Below are 8,935 nucleotides of genomic sequence, written 5' to 3'. Positions count from 1 at the left end.
ACCATAACAGGATTTCCCACCCTCTGAACAGTCACAGTGGGGACTAAGTTTCTAATACATAAAACTGGGGGGACACAATTCAAGTTCCAGGGGGTTTTGGGGGGACATAATTCAATCCACTACTTTCTGCCTCTGGCCCCCAAAACTCATGTCCTTTTCACATGCAGATATACATTCGTTTAATCCCCAAAGTCTTAACTTGTTTCAACTCAAGAGACAAAAGTTCAAAGTCCCATCTGTGAAATCAATACAAGTTATCTACTTCCAAGATACAACGGCAGGACAAATATACAGTATAGTTTTTCATTCTGAAAGGGAGAAATAGGCCAAAAGAAAGGAAAAACAGGTCCCAAACAAGTCCGAAAACCAGCAGGGCAGACATTAAATCGCAAAGCTGGTGAATTAGGTACCTTGATTCCATGTTCAATGTCCTCTGCATGCTGGTGTAGAGGGTTGGGTCCCCAAGTCCTCTGGCAGCCCCATTCCTATGGCTTTCTTCGTCTCAGGTGATGCTTTAGTTCTCACAAGCTGGCATTGCACTGGGTAGCTCCACAAGTCTGGGGTCTCAATGGCAGTCCTGCTCTCACACCTCCACTAGGCATGGCGCTGATGGAGTTTCTCTGCTGCAACTATGACCCCACATTTCCACTCAGCACTGCTCTAGCAAAGGCTGTCTGTGGCGACTCTGCCCCTGCGACAGATCTCTTCCTGGGCCCCTAGACTTTTCCATACATCCTTTGAAATCATGGCAGAGGCTCTCAAGCCTTCCCAGCTCTGGCATTCTGTGAGACTGAAGACCTAACACCATGTGGACTCTGCCAAGGCTTCTGGCTTGTATTTTCCAAAGCTGCAGGTCCAGCCACACGTGGGGCCAAGTTAGCCATGGCTAGAGCAGCCAAAGCAACTGGGGTGCTGGTGCTAGAAGCAGTTTCCCAAGGTGGCCCTCGGTTGCGAGTCCGTGAAAGGTGCCTCAGGCCTGTTCCACAAAACCATTTTGTCTCCCTAGGCTTTTGGGCCTGAAATGGAAGGACTGGCCCCAGAGGTTTCTACAGTACCTTCAGGGCTTTTTCCTCCTTCTCTTGATATTTCCTTTCATTTGCACTAATCTCAGCTAAGAATAGCTGGGCTGCACCATTGCATGCTCTCTTCTTCTTTACCACATGGCCAGGCTGCACATTTTCAAAAGTTTTATGCTTTGCTTCCCTTTTAAATTCTGCCTTTATGTTATGCCTTTGCTGCCATAACTCAGTGTAGGCTGTTACAAGTAGCCATGCAGCTTCTTGAATGTTTTGCTGCTTAGAAATTTCTTCAGCCAAATGCTCTGGTTCACAACTCTTAAGTTCCAACTTCCACAAAGTCCTGGGGTATGGACATAATGCAGCCAAGTTCCTTGCCTGTTCATGGCAAGGGTGATCTTTGCCCCAGTTTCCAATAAACTCCTTTTTTCTATGTGAGACCTCCTTAGAATGGTCTTTACAATCCATATTTCTATCAGCATTCTGCTTGCCACCATGTAACCAGTCTCTATGACAGTCCAAACTTTCCGTCTTTTCTCTTCTTCTGAGTCCTCCAAACTCCTCCAACCTCTCCTCAACACCCAGTTCCAAAGCTATTTCCACATTTTCAAGTATCTATTATAAGCAACAACCCACTTCTCTGGTACCAATTTTCTGTATTAGTCCATTTTTTTGCTTATACCACAGTACACTGAACTGGGTGATTTATAAAGAAAATGAAATTTATTGCTTACAGTTTCTGAGGCAGGGAAGTCCAAAGTCCATCTGGTGGTGGCAACAGTGACCCAGGTGTCTCCACTGCAAGATGGTGGAAGCAGAGAGAGCAGAGAGAGCAAAAGGCAGACTCTCCTCTAAAGCACTCAGAACCACACCCTTGATCACCATTTTTAATCCATTCATTACTGCATGGTCCTACAATCTAATCACCTCTTCAAGGCTCCACCTTTCAATTACCATAATAGAATTTTCCACCCTGTTAACAGTCACAGTGGGGACTAAGTTTCTAATACATAAAACTTGGGGTCACAATTCAAGTTCCAGGGAGTTTTGGGGGGACATAATTCAATCCACTACTATTAGTTTAACACAGTGGGGACTAAGTTTCTAATACATAAAACTTGGGGGACACAATTCAAGTTCCAGGGAGTTTTGGGGGGACATAATTCAATCCACTACTATTAGTTTAAAAAAATGAGAGTGATAAGGTGGTACTTGAGGGAATCAAAGTGGAGGGAAACTTTTTAAGGAGAAGGGAGGCCTTTGTTAGTAGGCCAAAAGAAAAAAGAAACTGAAGTGGGGGAGATATTGGAGAAGAAAGTCAAGCTATAAAGTCCTAGATGTTGAAAGAAATATGATTTTTTTAAAAAAGTATAATCAAAGGCACAGATACAACCTTGGAAAGGAAAAAACAGGGAAACAAAAATGAAAGTGGTGAAAATAAAAGAAATTGGATTAAAACAGAAGTTGTATTAAATAGCCCAGATTTTATAAATAAATTGGGAGGCAAAGTGACTGCCAAGAACGAAGGTAAGGCTAAGAAAGGAAGATCAGGTTAGAGGGTTGAGAAAAATGAAGAGGCTTAGAAAATCTGTTGTATGGTGTTCTACAGAATGTCAATATGAGATGACTTAAAAGGAGTTCAGAGTGTCATCAAAGGCCCCTAAGATTAAAAAGCACGTTTTTGTAATATCTAGCAATGTATCAAATGGGAAGAAGGAACAGAGAAAACAGATGGGGTTACTCAGGGTGGGGACAGGGAGATAGTCTGGAGTGCAGGTGAGTGTCTTGAGCATCCTAGTACTTGAGCTGGGTATTTGAATAGAGGGAAAATTATAAAGACATTTATTCATTTGACAAATATTGATTAACTACTTTAGTTAATCAATCAACTTTAGTAGGTTTTGTTATTACATTTCTGAAAACAATTCCCTAATCTATAGTCTCAATCCTGATTTCTCTTTTGATTTCAGGGCCCAGTCTTCCAACTGCCTGTAGGACATCTCTGCTTTTAATTGAAACATGCTCCACGTCTAAAATTAAATGCTTCATCTCCCTCCCAAACCTATTTCAATACCAGATTACCCCATTTGTGTTAAGAATGTTATTACCTTCTAGTTTCCCAGGCCTGAAACCTTTGAGTCATCTCTGACTATTTTTCTCTCTTCCTTAGTGTGTCATCAAATTCTGTCACTAAATACTTCCTCTGAAATATTTCTCCTGGATTTTCTTCCTTTCCATTGCCAAGGCAATAAGTCAGGCTATTGTCATTTTGTGCTCATACTCGTATGCCTTCTCATCTAGTTCCCCTGCCTCCAGGCTCTACCCAATCCAGTCAGTCCTGCACACCACTCCCAGATTAATTTTTATAAAGTGTCAGTTTGATAAGTCACTCATCATCTCAAAAATCTTCAAGAAGCTGGGTATAGTCCCCCAGGAAACAAGAAGACCCTAGAGGAGCTCATATTCCAATGAGAATGGCGGCAGTTACCACAGTGAGGAGGAGATGATAATTTAGGGAAGGTTTCCCTGAGGAGGGACAAGAGAAGAGAAGCTGTGCTGAGGATAAAAAGGGATGTACTTAATTTTTTCTCCCACAATGAAACAGACCTGCACTATTTTACAGCCTAAGGGCAGAGATCCCAGTGGTAAAGGAGTGGTTAATATTAGGTAGTGAGAAGATGATTGGTGCAGCAGATCCTTAAGGAGGTCTGAGGAAATAGAATTTAATCAGAAAAAAACTCTTTGTCCATTTATAATAATCCTCTTACTATACACGTGCTAATTTTATATGAGGGTACTTCAATATGTTCATAGAAAAATAGAATTGACAGATAAGAATCTTCCGTGAACTTTTTGAAGACCCTTTGTATATATGTCATTGTTGTAAAAAGGGGTCTTTAAAAAGTTCATGGAGGGGCCGGCCCGTGGCTCACTCGGGAGAATGTGGTGCTGATAACACCAAGGCCACGGGTTCGGATCCTATATAGGGATGGCCAGTTAGCTCACTGGGTGAGCATGGTGCTGACAACACCAAGTCAAGGGTTAAGATCCCCTTACCGGTCATCTTTAAAAAAAATAAATAAATAAAAAGTTCATGGAAAGATTTGTATTATCATGGTGCTGACAACTTTGAAGACCCTTTGTATATATGTCATTGTTGTAAAAAGGGGTCTTTAAAAAGTTCATGGAGGGGCCGGCCCGTGGCTCACTCGGGAGAATGTGGTGCTGATAACACCAAGGCCACGGGTTCGGATCCTATATAGGGATGGCCAGTTAGCTCACTGGGTGAGCATGGTGCTGACAACACCAAGTCAAGGGTTAAGATCCCCTTACCGGTCATCTTTAAAAAAAATAAATAAATGAAAAGTTCATGGAAAGATTTGTATTATCTTTTAATTCTATTTTTCCATGAACATTTTGAAGTGCCCTCCAACATGTTTAAGGTAATTGTGTATTATGAAATGACTAGACAAATTCCTGCAACTTGAAGGGGAAGCAGCTGGATGAACCATTTCAGAAAACTCTGGAAATTTTCTGTTACCTCAACTTGAAAGCGCTAAATCATTTATTAAGATTCAAAGGTACTATTCACTATTGCAATGAAAATCAGCTGGGGATTAAGAATATTCTCAGCCTACAAAGTGGATGTATTAGTTTTCTACAGCTGTAACAAATTACCATAAACTTTGTGGTAGGTCAGAAATCCAATCCAAGTCTCACCAGGCCAAAATAAAGGTGTAGGAATGGCTGCATTTCTTTTGGAGGCCTCTAGGAGAAAATCTGTCTCTTTGCCTCTTCCAGGTTCTAGTAACCACCACATTCCTTGTCTTGTGGCCCCATTTCTCCATTCAAACCCATTAATATCACTGATAGGTTTTGAACATAACCAGTGCCATTTTAGGCAAGCCCAAGCACAAAATGGTCTCCACCCCTCCCCCCTTTGCCTTAGGAGAAGCCTTGTGACCTCTGTGAAACAGAAACCCTTTTGCTTCTGCATACACGCAATTTTCCACCCTGATTGCATCAGCAGGCCCTGGCTCCCTGCAGCCTATATAAGCTCTCCCACCCCGAGACCTGGTGCTACTCTCTGCAACTCGGGCTGCCGCTCTCCGTTTTGGGTGCAGCCCAGCAGAGTTCTTTCCTTTAATAAAGCTTGATCGTCCGCGACGCAGTTCACAGAAGCGTGTCTTATGCTGCAGCGTTTCCGATTTCAAGACGGTCGCCGAAGCAGTTTGTGTGAGACATCCTCCACGTTTCCCAGTCCGACTCGGTGTTTTTTAACCTGGACTTGACGTATTGAAGGACCCGACGGAAACAGAACTGAAGGCGTGCCAAGATGGCCAGCCGCACGGTGAAGGATGCGCACAGCGTCCACGGCACCGACCCTCAGCATCTGGTGGAGAAGGTGATTCGTACGCGAATCTATGAGTCCAGGTACTGGAAAGAGGAGTGTTTTGGACTTACGGCTGAACTTGTAGTCGATAAAGCCATGGGGTTACGGTTTGTTGGTGGTGTCTACGGTGGCAACATAAAACCGACTCCCTTTCTATGTTTAACCTTGAAGATGCTTCAGATTCAACCCGAGAAGGATATTATTGTAGAGTTTATCAAAAATGAAGATTTCAAGTATGTCCGCATGTTGGGGGCGCTCTACATGAGGCTGACAGGCACCGCAATTGATTGCTACAAGAACTTGGAGCCTTTGTACAATGACCATCGAAAAATCAAGAGCCAGCACCGAAGTGGGGCGTTTGAGCTGATGCATGTAGATGAGTTTATTGATGAACTATTGCACAGCGAGAGAGTCTGTGATATCATTCTGCCCCGGCTACAGAAACGCTGTATGCTAGAGGAAGCTGAGCAACTGGGGCCTCGAGTTAGTGCTCTAGAAGAGGACATGGATGATGTGGAGTCCAGTGAAGAGGAGGAAGAGAAGGATGACAAGTTGGAAAGAGTGCCATCACCTGATCACCGCAGGAGAAGCTACCGAGACTTGGACAAGCCCCATCGCTCTCCCACACTGCGGTACAAGAGGAGTAGGAGCCGGTCTCCCAGAAGGCAGAGTCCATCTCCCAAAAGGAGAAGTCCATTGCTCCCCCAAGAAGAGGCAGGTGCCTCCCTTCTCGGCTGTAAGAAGGTCAAGGGCCCGACGGTTCTGTAAAGCGACTGTCGCCAGTGAGCTGTCCTTGTCGCTGGAGGGAGGAGATGCTTTCACTTGGTTCATTTCTTGATTTAGTTCTGAGAGTTTTTGATAGAATTGAGAGGTGGTAGCAGGACCGGCTATGCCAGTCCCAGTTGCAGTAAAGAACCCTGCCCCAATTAAAGAAAGATACAATTAGTGCCCTATGGAAGGGAGGAGGGGGACTTCCTGACAGGGGGGCCAAAGTTAGTCCCAGTCCCACGCTGGTTATGTTCAAAACCTATCGATCACATCTCTCTGCCTTTTCTTCAATCATCCCATCTCTCTCTGACCATGATCGGGACATGTCCTCCACTTTTAAGGACTAGTGTGATTAGACTGGGCCCACTTGGGTAATACAGGCTACTTTCCCCATCTCAGGGTCCTTAACCTTAATCACACCTGCAAGTTCCTTTTGCCATGTAATGCAACATGTTCACAGGTTCTGGGGATGTAGTGGATTGAAGTATGTCCCCCCAAAACTCATTGAAGCTTGAATTGTGTCCCCCAACTTTTATGTATGAGAAACTTAGCCCCCACTGTGACTGTTAACAGGGTGGAAAATCCTATTATGGTAATTGAAAGGTGGAACCTTGAAGAGATGATTGCATTGTAGGACCATGCAGTAGTGAATGGATTAAAAATGGTGGTCAGGGGTGTGGTTCTGAGGGCTTTGAAAGAAGAGGAGAGTCTGTCTCTGCTCTCTCTGCTTCCACCACCTTGCAATGTGAGACACCTGGGTCCCTGTTGCCACCACCAGATGGACTTTGGACTTCCCAGCCTCAGAAACTGTAGCAATAAATTTCATTTTCTTTATAAATCACCTCGTTCCGTGTATTTTGTTACAAGCAACAAAAATGGGCTGATACAGGGGATTAGGATACGAACATATCTGCAAACTTATTCTGCCTTCCACAGTGGAACTGAGTGGGAGATCCTTATTTTAAGAGGAAAATTTAAAATAGGTAAAAGAAAGGTGTTTAGTATTGGGGAATTTGCTTTTTGTACTTGAATCAGGCAAGATGCTTGTTCTGGTAGGTAAATGCTCCTATAGGTCAGGTGTGTGGTATCTAGATGCTAAGAAGTTATTGAGAAACAATTTTCAGACAGTTTGCAGTGAAGTTTATTTTCTTCAGCTGAAAAAAAAAAAAAATTCAGTTGTGGTAAGGAAATAGGAGATGGGTGTTTTGACCCAAACATTTGGACTAGAGAAAATAAAGTAGCATGACCCTGGGTTTCTAGGTATGATGATGGCAACAGAAATAAAAGGGAGAAAACCCTAAGTATTCTTATTTTATAGGAGCCTGTAGCATTAGCACATGTTTCACCAGGAACTCTGAGGTTAGAATTTAGCAAAAATATGTTCAGAACCGGTTTCTGAATTTTAACTGTCTTAATTCTATCTCTCCTTCCAATAATTGCCAGGTAGTCTGTGGATATATGCATTGCACTATTGGGATTCTTCTTTGTAAAGCACAATGGTGAGTTATTAGTGTCAAAACACTATTTGTATTGGTAATACTATGCTTCCACCATGTGAGCTAACTGGTAAAAAAAAAAAAATGATTGTAATTATAAATATTACAAGAAATATAAGAAAAATGATAGAACACAGTACTCTTCTATAACAGGTTTTGAGTGCCTACTGTGTTCCAGGCATTCTGGTAAATATTTTTTAAAAATAATTTTTAATTGTGCAGTCATCTTTTAAATGATATCAGATAGTAGATTAGGGCCTGAACACGAAAGAGAAAGTAAGACAGGAACAAAATACATTCAGTATTTTGTACTCTCGTATTAAACAGAAATTAGTCAGTAAACAAGATGACAGATATTATTGCAACTTTTATCTGATAGCTACTTCACCATAGATAAAAATTAGTTTTGCAGTTGTTAAAAATAAGAAAAAGAACTCTGTAATCCACACTTTAAATAAAACTGCTTGTTCTTTATATGTTTTATTTCTTAAAACAATAATAAATTATTTGGCTGAACATAGTATAATTCTGTAAAGTGGTATATGACCAATAAAACAGGTAATCTAGATAGAGTTTTTTGGAAATGTGTAATCTAAATTCTATTTCCAGGTTAAGATGAAAGTAGCTATTCATCTGACCCTATTGCTCTTATTATAATCAAATTAAATTTATACTTTACACATCCATCTAACCATCCACCCAACCAACAAATATGTATTAAACTCCTGTCATGGGAAGGACACAATGCTAGGCCCTGTAAAATATTTAACACAGAACATTTTTACTTTTTATTTGGAATTCTAAACTTATTTCCAGTTGTGAAGTGAAAGACTTTATTACATCAGCTATCTGTCCTGACCTGCCTCTTTACCTTGTAATCTCTGTATCTTTAAAATTTTTATTCATCTTTCTGCAGTGAAAAGTCTCCTTTTCATCTCTGTCCCCAGCCACCCTTTACCCAGAGGCAACCAGAATGTTATTTTCTTGTGTATCCTTCCAGATGTACTTTCTGAATCAAGCAAATATGTATATATATTAAACCCCTCCATACATACTTTCCAGTGCCTTTTTTTTGTTTTTGTTTTTTTTTACTTCCTCATTCTTTCTTATGTAGAGAAAGAATACTTTTTCTTTTCTTTTTTTTTTTTTTTTTTTAAAGATGACCGGTAAGGGGATCTTTTTTTTTTTTTTTTTTTTTTTTAAAAAAAGACCGGGAAGGGGGTTTTTTTTTTTTTTTTTTTTTTTTTTTTAAAGATGACCGG

The 8,935-nt window shown here is 41.4% G+C and overlaps 1 pseudogene; it reads left to right on the top strand.

Moving 5' to 3' along the window:
- The first annotated feature begins 4,589 nt into the window (after positions 1 to 4,589).
- LOC103591343 lies at positions 4,590 to 6,315 on the top strand (annotated as a pseudogene).
- The last annotated feature ends 2,620 nt before the right edge of the window (positions 6,316 to 8,935 follow it).

This window comes from Galeopterus variegatus, unplaced genomic scaffold, assembly GCF_000696425.1.
Source record: "Galeopterus variegatus unplaced genomic scaffold, G_variegatus-3.0.2 Scaffold54, whole genome shotgun sequence".
Lineage (NCBI taxonomy): Eukaryota > Metazoa > Chordata > Mammalia > Dermoptera > Cynocephalidae > Galeopterus > Galeopterus variegatus.
Note: the sequence above shows the minus strand (reverse complement) of the source record. Positions and strands in the feature narration are given on the sequence as shown.